Consider the following 26,873-nt stretch of genomic DNA (forward strand, 5'->3'; position numbering starts at 1 on the left):
CGCCCTGTACTGCTGGGTCCGGCTCTCCCGCCTTGGAGATGTCGCAGATCAGCTCCTCCACTCATCCCCTGCACTTAGCCCTGGATCTTCTGTCTCAGAGCCAGCAAGCAACTCCCGCTGCTCCTTCTCCTGCCTTCAGCCTGCTAGCCTGGGGACACCGACAGATAGCCAGCAAAGCCATCTTGCTGATTTCCTGCCTTCAGCCTCCCCCACAGGAGCCCCCTTCTCTCTCTGGCAGCTGTCCTCTCCTGCCCTTCTTCTGGCTGACTCCTGACTGACCTTTATTGCCTCCCTGGTTCTGTCCCACCCTCTTAATTGCCCCTGCACTGGAACAGGAGAGCAGAGCCCAGTTCCATTTAATGGGCCAGCTACCCTGCTCCCTGGCCCCATTTCTCTCCCTCTGTCACTTCTAACAGGTGGACAGACAAGGCGCGGGAGGGAATCTCTTCCATTGGACCAACTTCTGCTAGTGGCAGAGACAAGCTTCCGAGCTTACACAGAGCTCTTCTTACGCTGCAGACAACTAACACCAGGCAGATACGTCACCGTGAAAGCCCCCTGAGCAGCCCATTGCCTGTTCCTCTCTCAGCGATTCATTTGCTCTTTGCAGTTCTCTCATCTCCAGCAATGCAAATCAATGCAGTCAGCTTCATTCCTATTGAGAGCCAAGGGCTCTTTCGGGCCCCTGTTGGGGATCCACGGAGAGCAGCAGAAGATCCGTTTCTCTATAAGCGTTGCCTTTCGCTGGGATTTTAACAGAACTGTGCGACCATTTCTACATCGACATCTCAAGCTACATGGCAGCGGACAGGGTCCCTGTGCCTGCCCTCCAGAGAGAACAGAGAATGAGGTGACACCAATCGAATGACACCACAACACATTGCTTGGAAAGGGGGGACGGACCAAAGGAGAAACCCAAACGCCTGGCCGCTGTCTGTAATTTTTAGACGGTGCTCAGCTGTCTCAGCGAAGGAAAGGAGGGAAGGAGATGGAGAGAGAGAGAGGCCTTTGGGCTGAAGTGGGACTTCTTGGTCCCTCGGCTTGATGGGACTTTAAAGATAATGATGAATTTCCCCCTTTGCTGAGGTCTGGGCACTGAGTGGTTGAGTCCTTCCAGCCAGTACTCCCATGTAGAAACGGGGCCCCCGGAGGTGGCAGTGAATTCACTCTCCACCATCATTTGGGCTTGATGGGACAAATGCCGATGGAGGCTGAGCTCCTCTGCTGTACCAAGGGACAGCCCTGCTGTAGGGCCACAAACGCCTTCCAACAGGGCTAGCGTGGGGCAAGGCTCTGCCATTGGCTGACTACGCGGGGGTGAATTTCACCCAGGTAGTGGAAATGTACACCGGGGTGTGGTCCTGGCCAAATACCAGGACAAAGAGTCATGGCAAATCCCTCTGCGTCACTCAGCACCCCAATGTGCGAGGCTGTGGCCAGCTCCTCCCCTTTGGTCCATTGCACCCACAAGGGAAGTCAGCACCAGGTATCGAACCAGGGCCCTTTTGGATCTAAACACATGAGCTCCTGCTGTAGCAGGTCTGTCTGTGGCCCAGCCACCTCTAGATGGGGACAGAGCACCATACTGAACGTGTGGGGGCTGCACCTGCCCTCTTGTGCCTTGCACTCACTAGTGCACGTACGTTTGAGCGCTTCCTGATGGAAGAAACCGCCCTTCTCCGGCTGACGCTGCTGCCCTCTTGACGAGCCAGCCAGAGGGGTGCATTGCACGGATGGACAGGCCCTCTGCGTGCAGGCTGCAGCTTCCCGCAATTGCTGGAATCACTGAAGTGTCCCCGAATGCTGAGCCGCAGCCTCTAAACGTGGCTAACAACAGCCAGCGTGAAGAAACATCAAAGGAGGCCTTTCCAGCTGCACTTTCGAAAACACAGCACTAAGCAGCCGCAGATGGGAGCAGGGGCGATTAAATATGCATAACCCAGCAGATCACAAGGTAGCGCTTAGCTGTCCTCTAATTAAAAGGGAGCTGGTTCCTAATACAGTGAGGAAAGCTGCCAATGGAAGCTGTGTGCAGCCAGATTTTCCCCAATTGAGACTGAACTGTCTACAAGGGACCCTCCAACCATTCCTGCCTGGCTCAAAGGTGCTAGGGGGCTTTGGCAGGTCGCACAGCGTTGTGGAGAATCCCAGCTGATCGCTGCATAGCGTAGTCAGACAAAGTGCGCCTGGCTAGAGCGTGGCAGAACCAAGGCCCCACGGCTCAAGGTCATAGCACTGATGGGATGGGAACTTTGAGCTGTGCCCTGGCTGTGTAAAAACCATCCCTGCAATGAGGGGGGAGATCCTGACACCCACCCAATCCATCTCCCGGAGCCGGGATGAATTGAGGAACTAGGGGAATCTTGTGCAAAAAAGGACAGGGTGGGGTGTGACTGCGAACGCTCGTTTGGTTTGTGGGAGCGATTGTTAGTGCAGGAACCAGAGCCCTGATAGTGCAGCATTTCCTCACCGGCCGGGGGACCAGAGCTTATACAGCCCCCGCCCCATGGCTCCCCTGCTCCACAGCACTCCTCCCTCCTACAGCCCCCTCCCCCACACAAAGAAGGGGGTGGAGCCTGAGGAAGAGGCGGAGAAGGGGGCAAGGCCTCCAGGGAAGAGGTGGAGAAGGGGCGGGGTCTTGGGGGTCCAGTTACTAAATGTTAGAAAGGTGGCAACCCTCCCACTCCCCCACAGATCTCCTCCCCATATAGCCCCCCCCTCCCTCCCATAGCCCTCCACACAGGTCCCCTAGCCCCCAGAATCCTCCTCTTCTCCTACACCATACAGGCCCCCTGCTGCCCACAGGCCTCTTTCCCCCCACAGCCCTCCCCTGCTCCATGGTTACCAGCCCTGACCCTTGGGCACATGTGGAAAGCTGCCGGTTAAGCTGCCTGTGTCAATCCCACCTCTCTGCACGTCTGCCCTGGGCTGATCAGTGGGCTGGATCCCAAGGCCTCCCACTGTAGCCCCTTCGGCTGCTGCACCCACGGGCTTGTATCCCGGTGGGGCTGGGGAGCATGGCTCAGGCACCCCCCACGGTAGCCACATTGCTTACGGCTCTGGACGAGCCTTCAGGCTGTTTTCAGCTGCTTGGCTTCTGGGGTGCCACGGCTCCAATGTGGCCAACCCCAGCGATCAAGGGGCTTTTCCTGAAACAAGGTGTTCCCGACCCTTGCAAGGCACTGGGGGAGCTTCCTGCTCCCCTCGCAGAACATTAGTGAATTCTGTGCTCCCGTTTCCACCCTCTCCCAGCCCAGCAATTCATTCCACCCCCACATCAGTTCTGTCCCGTCCCCCCGCCATCTCTCCCGGCTCCTCCTGCACATCCAGGGGCTCTTTACCCCCCTCTGCCCCGTCCCAGCTGGGGAGGAGGGCGGCAGAGCTGCCGTGAGCTACTGGGCTCATTCGGCTCTCTCCCCCTCCCTTCCCCATATTCCCCTCTGAGCTGCTGAGTGGAGGGGGAGGGCTCTGCCTGCTTCCTGCTGCAGCACTGATTGGCTGCTCTTCCCCAGGAGGTGGGGCCGTGGGGGAAGCAGACAATCAGAGGGGGAAATTCCCATGGGGGCAGAGCCTTTCCATGGGTCATGGCTGGGCAGGTGGCAGCCCTGGTCACCACTTGGCAGCGCTGCGTCTCAGAGAGAGCTGGTCAGGAAACAGATTTTCTGTCTGGGGGGAACGTTTTTGAGATTTTGGAAAAAAACATTCGTTCTGAACTGGGATGAAAATCCAACATTTTGTTTCATGTTTTTGCCCAAGTAAAATCTGAAACAGAATTTGTTTGGGGTCAAGCTAAATGTTTCATTTTGATGTTAACTCCTTTTTTAAAAAGATTTTTTCATTGAAAATAAAGTAAATGACAATAGTAATAATAATAATTAATTGAAACGTTTCATCCCGGGAATGACATTTTTTAAACAGTTTCCCCCCCAACACACGTTTTTTACTAAACAAAATGTTGTTGTAATCGGTATACTTTCCCCAAACAATTGAAAAGGCATTTTCTGACTGAAGAACATGGAAAATGTCTGTGTTATTGAACAGTATGTATGACACAGTTTCCTCACTCACATTTGTATTATTACCCATTGGATGTGCAGGGGTTAATTTCCTTCCTGGGACAGAAAATAACCAATGAAGAGGCTGGGGGTGAGAAACACGGCATGTAGGCAAAGATAGGGGTTTAACGCCATTAATTTGGGCTTGAATAGGGACTGAGAGTGGCTGGCTCATTACAAAAGCAACTTTCCCTCTCCTGGAATTGACACCTCCTCATCTATTATTGGGAGTGGACCACATCCCCTCTGACTGAATTGGACTTGTCAACACTGGTTCTCCACTTGTGAGGTATTCTCTTCTCTTCATGTGTCAGTATAATAATGGCTGCATCTGTAATTTTCACTCCATGCATCTGAAGAAGTGAGGTTTTTACCCACGAAAGTTTATGCCCAAATAAATCTGGACTCCTTGTTGTTTTTGTGGATACAGATTAACACGGCTACCCCTGATAATAGGCATGTAGGGCTGCTGTGAATGGTCTATCAAGAACTGTCACCTGGGTGAATAGAGCTACCTTGGAAATACAATGGAAGACCATGGACTGGCCCATTAACTTTTAAGGATGGCAGGCTGAGGAGTGCAGGATATGTGAAAACAGCCTGTTTGGAACTGAAGCTTGCCACAAAGAGCTGAGATGTGAGCAGACTGTAATGAGACTCCAGCTGCCCAGTGCAGGGGAGCTTCCCAGGACATCTGGAGAAGCAGAGAGGTGGTGCTGAGCGTGTAGGTTTTGCTTTACCATTCGAACCTAATTCCCCTAATCACTGTATTCCAGGTGACTAAGAAATGCCAGCTAGTTTTGAAAAGGCTGCCGTGGGTCACTGCAAACACCGGTTGGTTGCATCGTTCCCGGGAAAGGAAGTCTCTAACAGAGGTCCACGTGAAAAATGGGGGTGCTGAGCCAGGGAGCCAGTGTAGGAGTTGTGGGGCTCCCACCTGTAACAGGTAGAGGCCCCGGGCCCAGCACTAAGGAGAGGACACTCCCAGAGAGACTGTGTAAAGGTCAGAGGCAGAACCCAGCCTGTGGATCTGTGGCCACTGATTGAAAACACTTTAGATGATGATTTTCTGGCCATTTGTAGTCTGAGAACATAGCTTGACGGGAGGCGCTGACTGTGGCCAAGTTGTTTGGTAACAAGCTATTTCTGTAGACACTAGAGCAAACCTGAGCAGCTCTGCCTGCAGCCTCACTGCAACTGTCCAGGCCAGGAAACACCTAGGTCGGGAACATGCCACGGGGCCCTGATGTAAGGAGCAGACCACAGCCAATGTCAGAAATGCCACAAGGACCAGCGCTCCCCCAAAAGAGGGAGAGCCTGACAATCTGACCTGGGAATCAGGCATTTCAAACCGGGCTAGAAAAGAAAAGGGAACAATTAATCCATGTTGCCACCCCTCCCCGCCCCCCCGCCTTTCCCATCTCCAGCTTGTGTGATTCCTTTGGGGAAGGGGATGCACAGCAAGGGGAAGGTGTGAGGGCAGCATGTTGGGGTGAGTCTAATGCCTACCAAGCAGGGGAAGCGAGTAGCCCAGTGCTTCCCAACTTGTGGCTGGGGCAGGGGGTCGTGAAAGGATACGAGGGGGTCGTGAGACATTACAAATCTACGGAGGGGCAGACAGGCCAAATCTGCATGGTGCTCAAAGCTGTATACACATCACGCACCGTGGGTACAATTTTGTCAGCCGGGCTTATGGGGAAGCACCAGTACCCCCAGGGAGACTCGCGGGGTCACTTCTCCAGGTGGCACTGGTAAGATCCCCTGGCAGGAGGAGCCTGTCCCAGGCCCGTGCATCTGTGTAAGGCCCAAATACGTGGCTGCTGCACCACCACCACCACCACCAGGAGCAGAGGGCCAGGCTGAGAGCACCAGCAGCAGCTGGAGGAGAGCCACATGGTCCCCCTGTGCATTGCCCGCCAGGGGCTGCTGGTACCTGGATCTGTCCAAGCTGGATGGGCACCTTCAGCTACAGGATACACTGAGCAGCTGCCTGCCTACCTCCGCCCACCTCAGCACCACCTGCACCTGGTATTGGTGCCTCTCCCTGATACTGGACAGCTACTCCCCTTCCCCCCATCAGGCCTCCTCCATGCTCCATTCTCCACTCCCCCACATCACCAAGCAGCCCCCTTCATCCGCATGCCCTCTCCACCCACCCCAGTAAGTCCCTTTCCCCTTCTCCCAAACACGTCTAATGCCTCTTTCAGCCCAGCAAGCCAGCTGTTCAAGCATCTGACCCCAACCCACCTGGCCTTCCTCCCCCCGGGGATAGGACCTGCGCCTTCCTCCAGGGTACTGTGAGAGAAATTTCTCGGGTGTCCCTGGTGGGGTGGGCCTAGCCTGGGGGTTGCATTAACAGAGGTGAGCCCTACTGGGGTGAAGGCATGGAAGAGTTTGGGAGCCACTGTTCTAGCCCGATCTCTGTGCTGTGGAAATCAAGAGCCACAATGCAAAGTCCAGCGGCGGGTAGAGGAGGCTGCGCTCCCATTCTCCACAGACAGCGGGCACGAGGCTGTCGCAGCACGCGCTCAGCGCTTTGCGGGATCACATATAAATCTCTGGCTTCAGGCCCAGAGGAGGTTGGCTCAGTGTGTTAATCCAGTATTGGAAGGGTTAATTACCTCAGTGTCTGCGTGGGAGCTACTCTGGATAACCAAGCCAGCCCCTGTGTCTCCTGGCGGCTAGAGCTGCCTGGAATCAGCACGGCGCATTGTTGCAGCAAATGTTGTAGTCTGCACCTGCCTGACAGTCCCTCCAGAGGCCGGAAGGGCAGAGCTGGCCTTGGAACCCATGAAGCTGCAAAGCGCCTGGAGGAGTGTGCTGGCTTCTCAGCTGGTTAATCCTAATAATTATTTATTTATTTATTAATTATTAGTTATAAATAAATTATTTATTTATTAATAATTAATCAAGAGACCCTATGAGCCCCAGGCGTGGAGCAGGGCCCCACGGTGCTAGGCGTTGTACAAACACAGACCAAAACGCCAGGCTCTGCCTCGAGGAGCTCCCAAGCTAGACCAGAGACAACAGGTGGCTACAGACAGGCAGATAGGGAGCGCGAAGAAACAATGAGACGATACTGGTCAGCACGACGGGCAGCGGTCGCAGCATACCAGCCGCGTTGCTGTTATCGAGTTGTTAGTAGGCCTGACAGGTGGCGCTGGAACCAGGGGAGCCAGGGGGCCATGCTCCCCCCATGTGTTAACAAGAGAAACATAGGTGTTCTTTGCAGGATATGTAAGTAGTATTTTAATTCCTTTGCCACTTTGGCCTTGCCCCCCCCTCCCTTTTACAAACGGTGCCCTGGTCTCATGCAAAGGAGCGTTCTAAGCCCAGCCTGCTGTTTGGGTCTCACTTCTTGCTGTTATGTAGAGACCGAGTGGATTCCTCAGGCCGGAGCACTGGGGTGCCTCCAGAGAGCAGGGCTGGGCCTTTGTACTCAGCCAGGCTCAGCTCGCTTTGGGGGCTAATTAGAAACATGATGTGGAAGCCTGGCCCCGTTGAAATCCATGGGTGTTTTGCCATTGCCTCCAGTGGGGCCAGGATTCCACCACTGGCATCTCGCCACAGGGAGCAGGGGTGGAGAGGCCCCTGCAAGTCCCTTTAGGTGCCCCTGGCTTAGCTATGCTGGATGAGGTGCTGTCCCAAAGACCCCGCCCTGCCGCCAGCAGTCAGTGCCTGCAAAAGGGAGAGCGGGTCTGAGACACGGCGCAAAGGAGCTTCTCATGTGCAGCACGACCTGCCCGCCGCGGCACTGGTGGGATCAGAGACACTGACTCAGTCAGCAAGACACAGACTGCATGTTAAGTAGCTGCATGCAGCCCCCAAAGGAAGCTTCCTATTAACAGCAACCTTTGTTCCTCATTAGGGATGAGTCTGTAATTTATCCCCCAGCAGAACAACGAGGATGCTGAGGTGACGTTCAGCGGTGCTTCCCATCCCAGCCATAATGATGCGCAGTTTCCCACCTCCTGACTCTCCACCCACCTCTCAGCCCAGGGTTAGGCTGGAAAACCCAGAGCTGGGATGGTCGTCAGGGAGAGATGGGCTCCGGGTCGGATCTGGGCTCCCACCCCTGGAAAAGCACTTTAAAAAAATCCGATTTTGAAAAAAGAGAGCGAGAGGAATGAGAAGCAAAAATGTCAAAAATGAAAAATACCAAAAACATGTTGTTCAAATGTGAGAATATTTGTATAAAGAAAAACGTGGGTACCTTTCAAACCTTGGGGATGAAAAGAACTTTTTGCGATTTCAATATTTTTGGTGATTTTTTTCTTGCATTGCTGTTAATTTCAGGGGCAAAGAATGCCCAATGTTCATGTCCACCTTTGGGCTGCAAGCACATAGCTAGGGGCCAAGGGAAGCACTGGGACTGCACTCAGTTCAAAAAGGAAAGTATGTGCATAAGTCTGCGCAGATTCGGAGCCTAAGTGTATAAGCAGATCCCTGATGTGTGCACTGGATATTGTGTGATTGCGGCAGGGTGTACCAATCCCGCACGGGTGAGGCAAGGGTTAAGGAGCTGCTCTGGATGCAGAAAGCCACACCCCCTCGCCCCTGGTGAGCATACTCCCAGTGGACGGAGCATTCAAAAGGGTGCGGCTCAGCTCAGCCTGGGTGGATGGAGCAGGAGAGCAGTTGGGTGCAGCAGTCTCCTGCAGAGATGCTGCTGGAGCTCCAAGCAGCCGGGACTGGGCCTCACAGCCAAGCTACTGCAGTGCAAACTCTTCAACTGCGGGGACCAAGGGTGACACGTTGCTGCTGGCAGGGGAAGGTGCTCAGGAGACTGACCTGAGAGGATGCGAAGAGGGATCCGAAGGCAGACCCATGGCACGATGGAGGAATAGAACCTGGGGTAGGAAGTGACCCAGGAAACTAGAGTAAAGGTGCCAGTCCCTAAGACATGTGTATGGACTATTATTGTGAAGGGCCCTGGGTTGGAACCTCGTGGATCAAGGTGTGTCTGGGTTCCCCTACCCCACTCTGGACTGTAACCATCAGATAAGACAGCCCTTGACTCTTGCCAGTAGGGTACATAGTCCACAGTATCGCCACTGGATGCTACTTCTGGCCTCAGACACCCAAACACCCCACCACAGTAAAGCAGAAAAGTGCGTATGCAATTTTGCTTGATCCCTTCTGAAAAGTGGGCAGATATTTGACAGGCGTAAACGCCCCCAAAGGGAAGGGGCTAGTTAAGATGAAACAAGCTGCTGTGGTGAGGGGTCATGGGGTGAAGTTAAGAAACGGAAGATTTAGGCTGAAGAGCGGCACTGACTCCCTGGCAGAGAGATGTGTCAGAATGTGGAATCGTCTTCCAAGGTGAAGGGCTGAGACCCACATTGCCTGGGGTATTTAAATGCAGCTAAGACACAGCACATGGAGATGTAACAGCATCTCTGTAATACATTGCACGTCTGTAGCATCTCCTATCTAGTATTACAAAGCCCTTTCCAAAGGTGGGAGAGCGCTATTATCCTCATTTCACAGGTAGCATAACTGGGGCACAGGGTGGTTGAGTGATGCTCCAAATTTACTCAGCAAGAGTCCCTCTACACGGCAAAGGCCGCGGTGTGACCGCAGCTGGCCTGGGTCAGCTGACTTGGGCTTGTGGAGCTCGGGCTGCGGGCTATAAAATTGCAGTGTAGACAGGCTAGAGCCTCTGAAACCTCCCACTTCAGGCTCCAGCCAGGACCTGAATATCGACACTCCAGTTTTAAAGCCCCAGAGCCCGAACTCTGCAAGCACAAGTGAGCTGACATGGGCTCTGAGACATGGGGCCAGGAGGTTGTTGTTTTTTGCAGTGTAGACGTACCCCAGGACAACAGTAGAATCAGGATTAGAAACTAGATCTCCCAATTGCTATTCCCTGGTCTCCAGTGGGATCATCCAGTGCTGGGGGGAGGGACAGCACCTCCCCCAGCTGCAATGACTGTGATTTTATACTTGCAGAGTTGTTGTAGGCGGGTATCTCCCAGGATAGGAGAGAGGCAAGGTGGGTGAGGTAATTTCATTTATTGGACCAACTTGTGTTGGTGGAAGGGACAAGGAGAAAACTAGAGTGTCCAAGCTAAATACAAGGTGGGACAGATCGTTACATGTAAGGGGTTCATACATGTTGTAGGAGACCACGTAAAATGAAGGGGGCAATTAACACCTCTGTAGTCACAGGTCAATGGAGAGTTAGTAGGCAGCAGACTGTTACAAATTGTTGTAATGGGCCACAAAAAACAGTGTCTCTGTTAAGTCCATGGTTTTTAGTGTCCATCACAGTTATGAATTTAAGTTCCCAGGCTTGTCTTTTGAAGGTGTTTTGCAGGTTTCCTTGAGGAAGAGGACTGAGAGGTCAGCTATAGAGTGATTGCTTTGTGAAAAGTGTTCGCCCACTGGTAACAGGGAATTTTTGTCTTTGATTATTTTCAACTACCACCGGTCCATGAAACTTTCTCTGGAATACTCCCACACTAGCATCAACTTCCTGGACACCACAATCAGCTTGGAAAAGAGACAACTAAGGGGGGATATGCTAGAGGTCTATAAAATCATGACTGGTGTGGAGAAAGTAAATAAGGAAGTGTTATTTACTCCTTCCCATAACATAAGGACTAGGGGTCACCAAATAAAATTAATAGCAGGTTTAAAACAAACAAAAGGAAGTATTTTTTCACACAATGCACAGTCAACCTGTGGAACTCCTTGCCAGCGGATGTTGTGAAGGCGAAGATTATAAAAGGGTTCAAAAAAGAACTGGATAGGTCCATCATTGGCTATTAGCCAGCATGGGCAGTGATGGTGTCCCTAGCCTCTGTTTGCCAGAAGGTGGGAATGAGCAACAGGGGATGGATCACTTGATGATTACCTATTCTATTCATTCCTTCTGGTGCTCCTGGCATTGGCCACTGTCGGAAGACAAGATACTGGGCTAGATAGACCTTTGGTCTGTCCCAGTTATGGACATTATTATGTTCTTAACAATGGGACCTTACAGACAACTATATATGAGAAACTACAGATCACCACACTTACCCTTCATCGATCCAGTAACCACCTCAGACACACCAAGAAACCCATTACCTACAGCCAGGCACTCAGATACCACAAAATGACTGAAGAGACAGTCCAAGCTACACACCTTAGTGCACTTAAAACTGCCTTCACCAAACAAGGACACTCCAACAGAGAAGTAGATGGCATCGTGGAACGGGGCACCTGAATACCCTGAGAGAACTTGCTTCAATACAGAAAAAGACCCCGCACTGACTGACACCCCTAGCTGTCACATACCGCCCTACACTAAAACCCATAAGGGGCATCACCAAACAATTACAACTTATCCTTGATGGGGACCACGTCCTGAACATCTTTGCCAACCCCCCTCCTCTGCTTTCAAACAACCATCCAATCCCGCCAAGCCCATCCTCGGAAGCTCCCCACAGACCAGGACACACCCGCTCAGACCAGCACCAGACCCTGCCAGAACAACAGTTGCAAGATCTGCAGACATCTCTCCACTGCTTCGATGATCAATACTCCCCCCAACACACCTTTCAAGATCCATGGGTCCTATACACGCCTATCACAACATGTGGTGTACTTCATCCAGTGCACTAAATGCCCCAGCAACAACTATGTGGGTGAAACAACTACATTTCTCACAGGCACTAGCCACTTTCTCCACATAACCGTGGTCTGCTATGCTTGTGGTGGCTCTCAGATATCGGCCTCCATCAGGCTTTCCTTACCCTCCCTATTAAATGAGATTTCAGTCACTCACTGCTCTCCCAGTGGTAATACAGGATGCATCACATTTACCTTGACCAGCCTGTGCCAGGAGGCGGGAAGAAAGCCATAAAATTTATGAGTCACCTTTTTGTTTTTTCTCCTGCGAAATGTTTTCAACATTTAGAAATCATTTGAATATTATGCAAATGGCAGTGACTTGGCTCCTAAATATAATGAAAAATGCCCACTCCAGCAGTCTGTGCCATATGGAAATTACCTCTGCTGAGTTGTTGCAAAATAAATCACTATTAAGGGAAGGATGGATTGGCTGAAAGCAAACAGCTGATTTGCAAGAAAGAAAAGACTCTGGGTTAATCCTTTCAGTTTTCTTCTTCTCTCTGTTTACCACCATTAAGAAAATGCTTCCCACACCATAGTTCTAACGTGGGTACTCTGGAGAAGGACAAGAACTGTCACATGCAGCAGCATGGCGTCCCTCCTTTAGCCAGCAGGCATTTAGTGCGTCTAGGTAGCTCAGTGCTAGCAGGATGTCTCACAGCAAAGCTACCAGGGGAGGTCCCTGGATTACTTCCATTTTAGCAAACTGCAGGCAACATGTGACTTCTACAAATGCTGCTTGTGAAATGCTTAGGAACCTGTTAGGATTCCTAAACAAGCTGATGCCTCTGAGGAGCTGTTGGGAACCAATTCAATCTCCTTTTGAAACAAAGAGTAACGACTTCAGTATAAAGTTACGAGTGTAGATGATTATTATTGGCCATAAACCATACAGTCATCCCGGTCTTTGCAATATTCAGTGAGACGTTCCCTGCCCAAGAGAGTCTGAGACAAGACAAATGAAACGCAGAACGGTTCAGGCGAGGGAGGGTGTGGGGAGATTATTGGGAAGTAGCACAAGGCAGGAAGAATCCCTGGAAGGGGAAATGGAGGGATGGGTTTGAGATGGTGAGAGAGAGGCTGCTTGGCATAGAAGAAGAGAGAGAGCTCTCCATGCCAAGGCAGGGAGCCAGGAGTGGGTGAGGGAGGCAGGATTTGGAGTGAGGGGTATGAGAGGAAGAAGAGGAGGAGCGAAGAGCAGAGCTGTAGGTGGGGCCAAGATGACAGGGCTTTGAGGAGAGCAGAAGGAGATTTGAGTGTGAACCAGGGAGCCGGGGAAGGGACTGAAGGCTGGTAGGGGGTGGGGGATTGATGGAACTGGAGCAGCAGTGGAAGAAATGGATTAGGCAGCAGCATTTTGGGTAAAATGGAGAAAGGATTCGGCTGGTGAGGAAAAGGTGAGATGAGAGGTGACCAAGGGTTTGAGCAGTGGGGAGAGAAAGGAAAGAAGAAATTCTTGGGGAATTAAAGAGCAAGATGATGAGGTATCCAGATCCATAGACAGAGAGATAATGAGGGAACCACCTCCTGTCAGCACTGGCCATTTCATTTCCCACTTCTGGTCAGCTCATGTCAGGATGTCTAGGAGATTCCCCCTCCAGCCCTGTAGGAGATCGCTCTCCAGCTCAGGTATGCAGTCAGTGAGACATGCTTTTGGTCTCTGGAGTATGAAAGTGTAGGCCTAAATTACTAAGAATTCGGCCTGTTTGCAGAAACAGCAGCCATTTTGTGCTCAGCACTGCTACAGCCACTCATGAAGGGGGGACATACACTGCGCTCTCTCTCGCTCTCTCTCTGTCATAAACATGTTACTTGTTCTTTCTTCTTTTTCCATCTTTTAAAATTAAAGACCTTTTACACAAGGACTTTTTGTGTTTTATGCTTTTTGTGTTTAGAAAAATAACATAAACTATCAAACACAGCAGGTGACTGTATAATTTATTGGCCTATCCCAGCACTTCTCCACCTTGGGGCTGTTGTCTGGCGGAGCTAACACTTTCTAAGGTTTCATTTAAAAGAAAAAATATATCTTTAGCTCTGCTACATTGGAAGAAAACATTCCAGATGTAAATACTGGAGGGGCGATAGTTAGCTTTATTGACTACACCACAATGGGGCATGTGTAAGTCAGGAGATTTTCCATATGCGTGTATAAATTAGACGTTGAATATGTTTTTAAATGTGAAATTATCTAATTTATATACATGGGATGGAGTCACTGGCTTTTCCTACAGATGGGAAAACAAACTGTAAACACAATGACAAATGGTTAGGGATCAATCACAGCAAATCACAGTCTGTATGTGCTTTGGCTTTGCTGAAACAGCACAAAGGATTCTGGGACATGGGATCATAAGAGAAAAGGGTGATTTGGGAGTCATGAGAGAAAAGAATGGGTGATTTGTGGGAGGAGGATGGACAGAGCTCTGGGGTCTAAGCTTCTTTAGTCCAATGGGCTCTTTGCTTATCCAGTGTTTCGGCTTGCATTGCAGTGGGACATTGGATCCATAGAAGGAAAGGAGGGAGGATAAAAGGGAGGTGAAATGTGGATTTATGCAGGGGGAGAGGAGGAGGCAGCAGGGGGAAAAGGCAGATGAGTTGGCAAGAAGAGAAAGGGAAAGAGAGCGAAAAGACATGTGTGGGGGAAGCACAGAGTGAGGAAGAGGGTGAAGGCCAGAAGACAAACTTGGATGTGCGCGGAGGAAAGGGAGCAGGGGAGCAAACAGGTCACTCGCCGGGCTCCGTGAGGTGGCCTTGCTGGCTGGGAGAGAGACAGAAGGACTCCTGAGAGGCAGGTGGCAGAGATGGCTCCAGGCCATAGGGTGCGGTGCACCTTGGAGCCCTTGGGGTTCTCCTGGGAGGGAATGCCCTTAGACTGTGAGGGGACACAGCTCCCCTAAACAAGCTAGGCAGGCCAGGGGCTCCCCCTGCTGTTGGGGCTGTCCCTAGTCTGAGAGGAGACTCTGCTGGCAGCTTGGGGAGCAGCTTATCAAGCTGGAGCCATTCGAGAGCTCCTTGCTGCCAGACGTATTTCACCAGCGATGGGGTTAATCACAGACAGGACAGTTCTCCAAGCCTGGCCCCAGCCAAGATTGAACGAATGAACAAGGGCATCTAAGTGCTCCAGGCCACAGGTCAAGGGGGTGGGGGGGAAGCGGGCTGGCAGACCAGACAAGAGCCCTGGTGAGGGATCTTCTGGGTGACACCTGCAGCCAGGGACAGAAGGACGCATTGAACTGTAGAGAGAACCCCTTCCTGGCTCACAGGGCTGAGGGCAATGGCGAACTGGGATTCGTAACTGATTGCTAATCTTGGAGCAGGAATTTAAGGGAAATCCTGGAGCAAGGGCCATGAGCTCAGTGAATGTAAGATGGCAGCCAGGTGTCAGGGGCACCAGCTCTCAAAATGCCCAGTTTGGGAAATGAAGGGACCTCATGTTAAGGGACTCCTGGGTTGAGGTCTGATGAAGGTACAGCCCAGAAGCTTTAAGCCAGCACCACCTAGCCTGCATCCATAGCCTACTATGCTGTGATCAAGATAAGCAAGACCAGACTAAGCCAATAGTGGGAGGAGAGACCTCCAAGGAAAGTCCACGAGCAGCAGAAAGTGCCAGTGGGGAAGTCAATAGAAGGTGCTTTTCCCATTGAGTCAATACTGAACGGACATCCCTGTATGATACTAGGGGGTGATGTGCTGCTGGAGGGGCAGTCATTTGGGTGAGATGTAACCTGAGCAGCTGATCACTTGCGATCTTTCAAGCTACCATGACCCTTTAGACAAGATCTGGCATGTTAACCCTAGTGTCCTGGCCATATTTCAGTTTGAGTGACAATCTGCTTGACTTCAATCCCCCTGCACTGGGATTCCGGATTCTTCTCCCCTTCCTGCCATAAACTGGTGTGGAGCAGCTGAACTTTTAGAAACGTGGGTGCACTGCATGCTTCAGGGTAAAGGAATTCCTTTATGTAGCCTGTACAGTGTACTGGTGTCCATTTCTAATGGTCTCTAGAGGGAGAGGGCTTGTATAAATATAAGATAATAATAATGATGATGAAGAGTTAATGAAAGACCTGCAGTATTGTAAGTGAGGAGAAGTAAAGTAAGAAGAAAACAGACAGCAGTAAGAAAAACATGGAGGAATACTAGATAATACTTTTATTGGCACCCAGAGTAAAAAGAAACCACAAAAATACATCCAGGGACAGAGGAAAACTCAGCGCAGAATAAGGATTGGCCACGTTTTAAAAAGGATATAGAAAAATTGGACTGGGTGCAGAAAAGAGTCACATCAATTATTAGAGAACTGGAGAAAATGCCTTAGAGTGAGAGACTTAAAGAGCTCAATCTTTTTAGCTTATCAAAAAGAAGATTGAGAGGTGACTTGATTGTGCTGTCTAAGGACCTTCACAGGGAGAAAATACCAGGTACTAACAAGCTCTTTACCCTAGCGGAGACAGTTAGAACAAGAACCAGTGACTGGAAGTTGAAGCCAGACAGATTCCAGTTAGAAATGCAACACACATTTTTAACAGGGAAGGTGATTACTCACTGAAACAAACTACCAAGGGAAACAGTGGATTCTCATGAAGTCTTCAGACCAAGACTGGCTGCCTCTTTGGAAGAGATGTTTTAGTCAAACACAAGCTGTAGGCTCAATACAGGAGTAACTGGCTGAAATTCTCTGGTCTGTGTTATATAAGAGGTCGGACTACTGGATGATCTAATGGTCCCCAATGGCCTTAAACTCTATGAATCTAAGACAACTGATAAATAAAGGATGAACTCAAATGACAGAAAATAATGTGATGGCTAAATTCACCCTACTGTACAACTTCTTCTCAGAAGGTAGAAAGAAAAGAACGGGGCCATGTCTACACTATGGCACCGTAGCTATGCCTCTGTAACTCCATGGTGTGGATGCAGACTACAGTCACACAATCGATTTTTCAATCACAGTAGGAACTTCACTTCCCTGAGCAATAGTAGCTAGGTTGTCAAGTATCAGGGGGTAGCCGTGTTAGTCTGTATCCACAAACAGTTGTTTTTTTAGTAGCTAGGTTGATGGCAGCATTCTTCCATTGACTTAGCCGTGTCTACACCAGGCTTAGGTTGGCATAGCTACAGCGCTCAGGAGTGTGGATTTTTCGTACCCCGAGTACCATCATTATGTTGAATTAAGTTTTAAGTGCAGACCAGGCCTAAATGGGGGGGGGGGGGGGGATTTTGGCACTTGAATAGAGAGGTTTGAGGTAGCTGAGGCCATGTCTACACTATCAACTTTGGTTGACGCGAGTTATGTTGAACTCTGGGGGAAGAGAATAAAAATCCTTGTCAAGAAGAAATTGTTATCCCTATGCTGCTTGGGCTTCTGGGAGAGGGCCAGATTTCTGAGCATAAGCAAGAGATCCCCAGCAGTTTTGTCTGGGTTAGTGCTAAAGGACATAGAGTTTGCGTAATATAGCAGCTTCTGTTGTCTTTGAAACCTGAGACTGTGATTGATTTGTGGGTGTACGTTTACCTGATGTAACCTTGTAAATAACTCTTATTTTCTTTTCTTAGTTAATAAATCTTTAGTTAGTTTATTATGGGATTGGCTACAAGCATTGTCTTTGGTGTGGAATCTGAGGTACAATTGACCTGGGGTAAGTGACTGGTCCTATGGTACTGGGAGTAACCTGAATGTTCTTGTGATTTTTTGGTGTAAGGGACCATCTATCACAGAGGCAAGTTTGCCTGGGTGGCAAGATAGACCGGAGTGTCCAAGGGGACTGTCTGTGACTCCATGCTGAGGCTGTTACCATGCTTGAGAAACTCACATTTGATACGTGGTTGGCAAAATCTAAGTATAGAACTCACAGCTAGTTTTGGGTTTGTGCCCTGGTTTGTAACAGTCTGCTCTGAGGTTGGCACGCATGTTCATGAGCCACTCTGGCCAGCTTGACAATCACATTGTAATACAGGTTTCCCCTGATGAGCAGGGGCTGCAGAACTTGCAGATGCAAAAGGCCACATTCCTGGATCTGTGCGCTGAGCTCGCCCTAGTCCTCCAGGGACACCAGCATGAGAGCTGCAATGACAGTGGAGAAGTGAGTGATGATCACGCTCTGGAAGCTTGTAATGACAGATTGGTACCAGTTAGTGCAAAATCATTTTGAAGTTGGAAAATCCACTGAGGGGGCGATTGTCATGCAAGTGCGTAGGGCCATTAATGGTCTTCTGCTGTAGAGGACTGTGACTCTTGGCAATGTGAAGGACATAGTGGATGGAGTTGCATCTTTGGTGTTCCTGAACTGTGGCAGGGCAATATCCCTATTTTGGCACCAGCCCACCTTCTCACAAAGCACATCAACAGAAAGGGCTCCTTTTCTATGGTTACATAAGCATTGGTGGATCACCAGGCTTGCTTCACTAATATCAATGTGGGCTGGTCAGAGAAGGTGCTTGACACAGGCATCTTTAAGAACACAGAACTGTTCAGAAAGCTGAAAGCAGGATCATTTTTTCTTGACCGGTCAATTACCACTGGCAATATTGAAATTCCAGGAGCGATCCTTGGGAGACAGCCTACCCCTCCCTCCCCCAGTTCATTTAGCCATACACTGGCCACCTCGACAGTACCAAGGAAAGATTCAACTCCTGGCTCTGCAAGCACAGAATGACCATTGAATGTGCTTTTGGTAGATTAAAGGGACGCTGGCGGTGTTTATTCTCTAGATTGGATCTCCATGAGAAAAGTATCCCAGTAGTTATACCTGTCTGTTGTGTCCTGCACGATAGCTATGAAGCAAAGGGGGGAAGGCTGCTGCCAGGGTGGAGGGCAGAGGTGGAGCAGCTTTTTGCTGACTCTGGACAGCCAGAGAGAGGAGCTATTACAAGATCCCCATGTGGAACTATGCGGGTTGAGGGAAGTTTTCGAAGAGCACCTTGGTCAGCCACAGTCGTGTTCTGTTCTGGGCTGTTCTCTGGTCCTGGAGCTTTGGGTGCTGTTAGGAATTGTGTAGTGCTTGTTGTGCATTTATAAATATGGCTGGGTGTTTATCAGGAGCTCTGGATTATGTGATGCTTGCTGTACATTTACAAGGACTGGGTGCTTCGAGAACTGCTATGCATTCTGCAATGTGTGTTGTGAACCAATAAAGGTAGCTTTATTCTCCAAAAATAGAAATGTGCTGAGTGGCAGAAACAGTGCAGAAAAACAACATGCAAAAAACAAGAGGCAGTGCAATACAAACTTTTAACATAAATTAATGGAGTGGAGCTTTAAAATTGGAAAGGCAGCAAACATGTCAGTGCACAAATGTAGTAAGTTGTGGCTACAAATACCCCACCCGTGGTTCTCAGAGGTCAGTATATGTGAAGCTGCAGTTTCCTAGCTGTCCCTCGGGGGGAGTGAAGGGGGTATGAATTTAGCCCGTGATGCCCTGTGGTATACTGGGGGGCATAGAGAGCTGCGACCATGGTATTCTCCAAGGATGACAAAGGAAGGGTGAGGAATCTAAGATTGTTGGACTTGTAGATCAACCAGGGTCTGCAGCACTTGGGTTTGATGCCTGAAAAGCCCCATTATGTCCTGGTGCAGATCCCGCTCCTTTTCCTGCTGGGACTCTTGGACCTTTCTCTTGTCCACTCTTTGCTTCTCCAGACTGTCTGCCATGTTGGCCCTCCAGGCCCTGTGTGAGGGTGGCATGTGCAAAACAGCATCACTGCCACAGAGAATTTGTCCCACAGAAGCAGACACTATAAACCAGGGGAAAGCCTGTGGGAGGATTCTACCTCTGCCAGGCCCCGCTGAGCTGTGCTGCAAGGGGCCAGGGAGACTTCTTACCCTGCTGACACAGTGTAGATCTTCCATAACGAACCACACTCTCCCCTTCTGAGCCCTGGGTCTCTATGTGACAGCTGCCACCTTGGCCAACATTATGGATTGAACCAGTGACCTCCACAGTTGAAAGCCTGAATTGCTGCCAGATTGAGCTTAAAGCACCAGGCTTTGTAGATAACAGCTGTAAGAGATTAACAACCACGTGACACACTCACCAGTGGATGCCACACACTGGAGATGGGAGCGGGACACTCCATAGCCTGTGGGGCTGTGGAGATTCAGGGCTGCTGCAGAGTGCCCCCCAGCCCACTGGTGTACTCTGAGCACCCGGGGACTGTGCTGAATTGTGACAGGGGCCGTTTTAGCCCCCGGAACAGCCCATAATCCCAAGACCACAAGGATGGTTTAAAGTCACCTTTGCCCCCACCCCCTGGACTGCACCTCCTAAGGAAGCACCAGGAACGGGGGCTGGAGGAAGGTCCATGGCAGGGCGGTGCCTAATGGAGTTCTGGGACACTACTGGTGCTGGAGGAAGCATGGGGCTTGGGGAGGATGTCCAGGATAGGGAAAGAGGAGTAAATCCATCCCTTGTCACCCTATAGTGTGTCCTTGTCAGGATCCCATACTGTAAGCAGGGAGCTCACCCAGTAGGTGCTGATCAGCTGGCCATGCTGCTGAGACATCTCTGTAGCAAATAGCGAGTCCCGGGCAGAGTGAATTGGGGGGTTTGCTAGGTCTGCTCCCACGGAATTAAAGGGGCAGACTCCCCAGCCCTGTCAGGGAGACATCAGGTCTTTAGGCCTTAAATATTCCCGAGCTGTGGAGTCTAACGGTCTCCTGTTGGGATGGGTTGGGATTGGGATGGGTTTTGTTGCCTTCTGATTGTGGGGTCGGTCCCCTGTTTTTGCTAAGTCCTCCTGTGAGGCTGGTGTGAGGAACATGAAGTGCTCAAGATAAATTGGGATGTTTTAGACTCAAATGGCTGAATATCAATCAATGCTTCACAACATGATGTCAGCAACAGAGGTTGACATCACAAGTACCAAGGGGCAATTTAAGGCAAGAAACTCAGGAACTAGTCCCTGCCTCTGAAGTGACTCAGCAGGGCAGCGATCCCATGAGTAGCCAAGGGCTGGTGGGAGGAGAGGATCTAGGAGTTCGTTGGAGCAGAAGCAGAACAGGTGGCAGAGGAGAGAATAATAGAAATGTCGACTGAGAGGGACCTCAATAAGTTGTTAAGTCCAGTCTCCTGCACAGAGGCAAGACTAAGATGAAGGACTCCAGGAGGTGTAGATTCACAGATTGCAAGGCCAGAAGGGACCATTGTAATCATCTAGTCTGATAGCACAGGCCAGAGACCTGCCCCAGAATATTCTCTGTTTGGACTAGTGCAGATATTTCAGAAAAACATCCAGTCTTGATTTAAAAATTGCCTGCAATGGAGGCTCTACCACGACCCTTAGTAAATTGATCCAGTAGTTAATTGCCCTCACTGTTAAATATTTATGCCTTAATGTCAGTCTGAATTTGTCTAGCTTCAACTTACATGCTAGCCTTTTGTCTGCTAGACTGTTGCGCCAGTTATCAATTTTTTTCTTTCCAGTGCAGGTACTTAGAAACTGTGAACAAATCGCTGCTTAAACTTCTTTATTAAGTTAAATAGATTGAGCTCCTTGAATTTATCACTATTTCCAGTCTATTGATCATTCTCATGGCTCTTCTTTGAACCCTCTCCAATTTTATCAACATCCTTCTTGAATGGTGGGCACCAGAACTGGACACAGTATTCCAGTGGTGGTCACACTAGTGCCAAATACAGAGGTAGCAGAACCTCCTTACTCCTACTTGAGATGTTCTTGTTTATACATACAAGGATCACATTAGCCCCTTTGGCCACAGTGTCCCACTGGGAGCTCATGTTCAGCTGATTATCCACCATGACTCTCAAGTCTTGTTCAGAGTCACTGCTTCCCAGGATAGAGCCCTCCATCCTGTAAGCATGGCCCACATTCTTTGTTCCTAAATGTGAACATTTGCCATATTAAAATGCATATTATTTTCTTGTACCCTGCTTACCAAGTGATCCAGATTGCCCTGTATTAGTGATCTCTTCATTATTTACCATTCCCTCAGTCTTTGTGTCATCTGAAAACCTTAGCAGGGATAATTTTATGTTTTCCTCCAGGTCTCTGATAAAAATGTTTAATAGTGTAGGGCCAAGGGCCAAGACCCAGACCCTGCGGGACCCCACTAGAAACACACTGGCTTGATGATTGTTGCCCATTTACAATTCCATTTTGAGACCTGTGTGTAAGCCAGTTTTACTCCATTTAATGTGTGCTGTTTGATTTTGTATCACTCTAGATTCTTAATCAGAATGTCGTGCAGTTCCAAGTCCAACACCTAACAGAAGTCTAAGTGTATTACATCAAGACTATTACCTTTATCAACCAAATGTGTAATCTCATTTAAAAAAAGGAAGTTAATTTGACAGGATCTATTTTCCATGAACCCATGATGATTGCCATTAATTACAGTACCCTCCTTTCATTCTTCATTAATCGAGCCCTGTATCAGCCGCTCCATTATTTTTCCTAGGATCGATGTCTGGCTGACAGGCCTCTAATTACCTGTATCATCTTGGGTCCCCTTTTTAAATATTGGCACAACATAAGTTTTCGTCCAGTCCTCTGGAACTTCCCCAGTGCCCCAAGGCATATTGCAAATCGACATGAACAGTCCAGCAAGTGCCTTAGGATGGGGGTGCAGATGATGCTTCTTGTGGGAGCTCTGAGATTTGGTGGACCCAGGACCCCACCCCCGCTGACGAGAGCAGGAAGAGCTCAGAAACCTGCACCCAGCACCTACGTGACAGAGAACCAGGTTTGCAGACAGTTGGCGCTAAAATGTGATGCTGTATAGGAAGCTGCTGCCTGTATTCCCTGGGCACATGGCAAGATAGAGGTAGCATGGGCTAGAGGAAGGAGTCGTGAGCTCTGCTTGCTGCACGACTGTGGGGGACCCCTGTGCCTGTAACCTCTCTGTGCCCAGTACCTGTGAAATGGAGGCAATGCTAGGTGCTCTCTGCCGTACTGAGGTAGCATGCAGCTTCAATGGCTCCTGACTGTAGCGTACTTTGAAGTCATAGAATCATGTAATCTCAGGGTTGGAAGGGACCTCAGGAGGTATCTAGTCCAACCCCCTGCTCAAAGGAAGACCAATCCCCAGACAGATTTTTGCCCCAGATCCCTAAGTAGCCCTCTCAAGGATTGAACTCACAATCCTGGGTTTAGCAGGCTAATGCTCAAACCACTGAGCTATCCCCCCCAATAAAGTGCTAACTCTTGTCAGGCAGGCATTTTGTGTGTTCATTTTGTAATGGAAGCTTCGCGTTTCCTGTGTCACTGGAAGCCCCTTGGAATCAGAGGGACAACACTTTTTCTTGGCTTCATTAAGCCCTATTAGAAACTTCCCATTGCTTTGTGTAGTAGCTGAGCTGGGCTGAAATTCACTCTGCCCGGCTCACGAGTTGGACTGAACTCCCTCCCTCCCAAGTCGCGTGCTGTGGTTTGCTGCAGTACCTTTTTACCAGGAAAGGCAAGGCACAGGCCTCCCAGGGGAGCGGCCCCAGCCAGATGCTTTTTGTCTCTAACAAGCAGCAGGATGCTAAGTTGACTGCAGGCAGTGAGTCAGAAATTGTAATTCTGTTTCTCTTCGTCCCGTGGGGAATTCTCTTCCTGCCTGCTGAATGATGGGCGAAAAACAGCCCTCCCCGGCACCATCAGAGCCCAACAAGCAAAGCAAAGCAAAGGGCTTGAGAGACACAGATAGGATGCCAGCTCTGGAATCTGTTTTCTGCCTCCCCTCCACTCCCCCCATCTCCTCTAGCAGGCATTACCGCCTTATATGGCATGACACAGAGTTCCTGGCATGCTGTGAAGCAGAGAGGTTTATTTTGAGGTTTCCGGCCGAGGTGTGAAACTCTAATTATATTCATTAATGATGCCTACGCTCACCAAGACCTGAATGGATTTTGTAGGCGAGGTTTCCTCCCTCCCTCGTGCCCTGTTGATCCGGTGCCATGTGGACCAGCGTGCAGCTGCAGTGCGGGGGGGCACCCACACTTTTGTTCTGACCCTGTGAGCTCAGGTCCAGGTGCTGGGGGGCCAATTGTCTATGGATACTGTGGATTGTGAATTGTCTATTGTCTGTGGATACTCAACTCCGCCTCCCACCCAACAGCTTTCCCCTCCCCACACCATACAAAACACAGCTCCCTCCCCAGCCCCCCTGAGCATGTCAGTCTCTTCACGGCCTCTGTGTTTGACAAGCTCCTTGACCCAACCTTTAAGGCTCTTTCCCTCTTTGCCCCTGCTTATTGTGTGTGCTTGTCTCTGCTGCCATTTGCTTCTCTGCCCATGAGTCCAACCAGCCTCAACCAGACATTTGGCCTGGTTTCCCACATCAATCTTTGCACATGATTCCATACTGCCCTTTGCACATGGATGGAGCGCCCGTCTTGAACTGATCCTCAAGGCCACGACAGGTTAGAAAAACACCTGTCAAGAATGGACTAGCTATTACTTAGTCCTGGCTTGCGTGAAGGGGACTGGATGAGATGACCTATTGATGTCCCTTCCAGTTCTACAGTTCTGTGAGTCTACTCTCAACTCCTTGGGATCCCCTTTGCTGTGGCATCTGGCAGAAATCGAGCAACTAACAGCAGCTTGGTCTGAAGCCACCGTCAAAACAGACAAGCCAACCAACCCCACATCCTGGCCAGTAACTGAAGAAGCCATGAACACGAGTGATCTTTGCAACCATGAAGTCTTAGCACTGCTGCCCTCGGTCTCCATCTCCAGCCAACTGCTGGTGACACTCACTTGTCAAGTCATGTGTGAAATTGTGATCTCCAGACTAAGACTGTGTCTTTTTATGTTTGTACCATGCCTAGCACAATGGGGTCCTGGTCCACGTTGGGGCAAAACAAACTGGGGCCTATTGCAACACAAATATTAATTATTAACAATAATGCAACTAGAAGGGAAATAGATGTAACTGGAAGTTTATTTCTAGAGCTGGTCAGGATATGGGCTTTTTGTCTCATCCAAATTTTGATTTTTTCATAAAAACCCCCCAAAGTTTTGGGTTTTCTCTGAAAAGTTTGCAAAGAAACCTTACAATTTCTGCAGAAATAGACACTTTGCAAAACATTTCATTTACTCAAAAACCCAATTTTTCATTGAAAAAAGTTTTAATGGAAAATTTTCAGCTGCCCCTCATAATAATGCAACCACAAGAGTCATAGCAGTAAGAGGAAGATTATTTCGAGAGTTGTTTGGAAAATCCATATTTTGTATGGAAAAATAGACACAAATGAAGAAAGGTTTGTTTTTGCTGACATTTTCTGCAGAACATTTTGACGTTTCATCAAAAACCCTGAAATGGTTAGCCTACCAGTTTTGTTGAAAACTTGAATTTTTCCACAGGAAGAAGACACTTTTTGTGAACATTTTTGCTTAGCCAAAACCCCAATTTTCCATCAGAATCCAGTTGAGATGGGTTAATTTCATCCAGCCCTATTTATTTAAAATGACTTCTCCATCTTCTACTTTAATGCATCACAAAAATTGCAGTTCAATTTGCCTTTGAAATATTTGCTTTCTCCAGAGTACATCAAGTAGCCTCAGTCTGTATCCCATTACTAGCCTTCTGTTTTCTCTCTTGGTTTTTCGAAGTGAATGATGAAAGTCTTATATGGTTGAATTGTACCTAGGCAGGTGGTTTGGCAGCCCTTCCATATTCAAAGTATTAGTTACTGGAATAAGTATGTATTAGCTGAGCCGGCATGGGAGAGATGTTTCTTCTGTAACTCTGTGGCTGTGAATGACACTGTTCTGTGTAGAGACTACCTAATGGTGGGCTATAAATGTTTGATTGCTGCGACTTTGTGATGGGCACAATATGCATGCATGAGCTATTGAGGTCATCCTGGGGCAATGCCTACAAAGCCTCCATCCCACTCCACACTGGCCTGTTTTCTGTGAATACCATGGGAAATGTTGTAGAGTGTTTCAGACTGTCATTGGTACCAGTGGGGGCAAAAGCAGGGCCAGTGTAACCTATTAGGCGACCTAGGCGGTTGCCTAGGGCGCTAGCATTTGGGGGGCGGCATTTTCTTCGGCGGCGATGGCGGCGGCCGGATCTTCGGCTGCCCCGGTCGTTGTCGGCATTTAGGCGGAGGGAGCTGGGGCAGGGGGGCGCGGGGAGGGCTGCCTGCAGCAAGTGGGGGGGGGGGCGGCACGCAGGGGAACTCCCCGCCCCAGCTCACCTCTGCTCCGCCTCCCCCCTGAGCACGCCGCCCCGCTCTGCTTCTCTCCCTCCCAGGTTTGCGGCGCCAAACAGCTGATTGGCGCCGCAAGCCTGGGAGGCGGGAGAAGTGGAGCAGTGACAGCGTGCTCGGGGAGGGGGCGGAGCAGAGGTGAGCTGGGGTGGGGAGCTGCCGCACGGCTCCCCAGTCTGGGGGGGGTGGGGAGCCGCTGCGGGGGGGGGGCGCCTCAGGACGGGGGGGTGGGGAGCTGCCACAGGGCTCGGGGACGGGGGAGGGCACAAGGTGGAAGTTTCACCTAGGGCGCGAAACATCCTTGCACTGACCCTTGGCAAAAGAGATATCTGGCTTCAAGACTAAGCTTGATAAGTTTATGGAGGGGATGGTATGATGGGTTAGCCTAATTTTGGCAATTAATTGATCTTTGACTATTAGCGGTAAATATGCCCAATGGCCTGTGATGGGATATTAGATGAGGTTGGATCTGAGTTATTACAGAGAATTCTTTCCTGGGTGCTGGCTGGTGAGTCTTGCCCACATGCTCAGGGTTTAGCTGATCGCTGTATTTGGGGTTGGGAAGGAATTTTCCTCCAGGCAGATTGGGAGAGGCCCTGGGGGGTTTTCGCCTTCCTCTGCAGCGTGGGTCACGGGTCACTTGCTGGAGGATTCTCTGCACCTTGAAGTCTTTAAACCGTGATTTGAGGACTTCAATAACTCAGGCATAGGTTAGAGGTTTGTTACAGGAGTGGGTGGGTGAGATCCTGTGGCCTGCGTTGTGCAGGAGTCAGACTAGATGATCATAATGGTCCCTTCTGACCTTAAAGTCTATGACTCTATGACTCTACCAGAGGCTGTCCATATTCCTAGGACTCTAAGGGGGAGGAAACCTATAACAAACCCATTTAGAAACACTGACCCCTCACCCATATGGTTTTTCTATACATCACATTGGAGGCTTCCTTTAAATCAACGGGATTGTTTGCTCACTCCTTAATTTGGTATTTTCTGATAGCAAAACTGTCCTCGTCTCCACTCAGCCATGAAAATG

This window comes from Malaclemys terrapin, chromosome 16 (assembly GCF_027887155.1).
Source record: "Malaclemys terrapin pileata isolate rMalTer1 chromosome 16, rMalTer1.hap1, whole genome shotgun sequence".
Lineage (NCBI taxonomy): Eukaryota > Metazoa > Chordata > Testudines > Emydidae > Malaclemys > Malaclemys terrapin.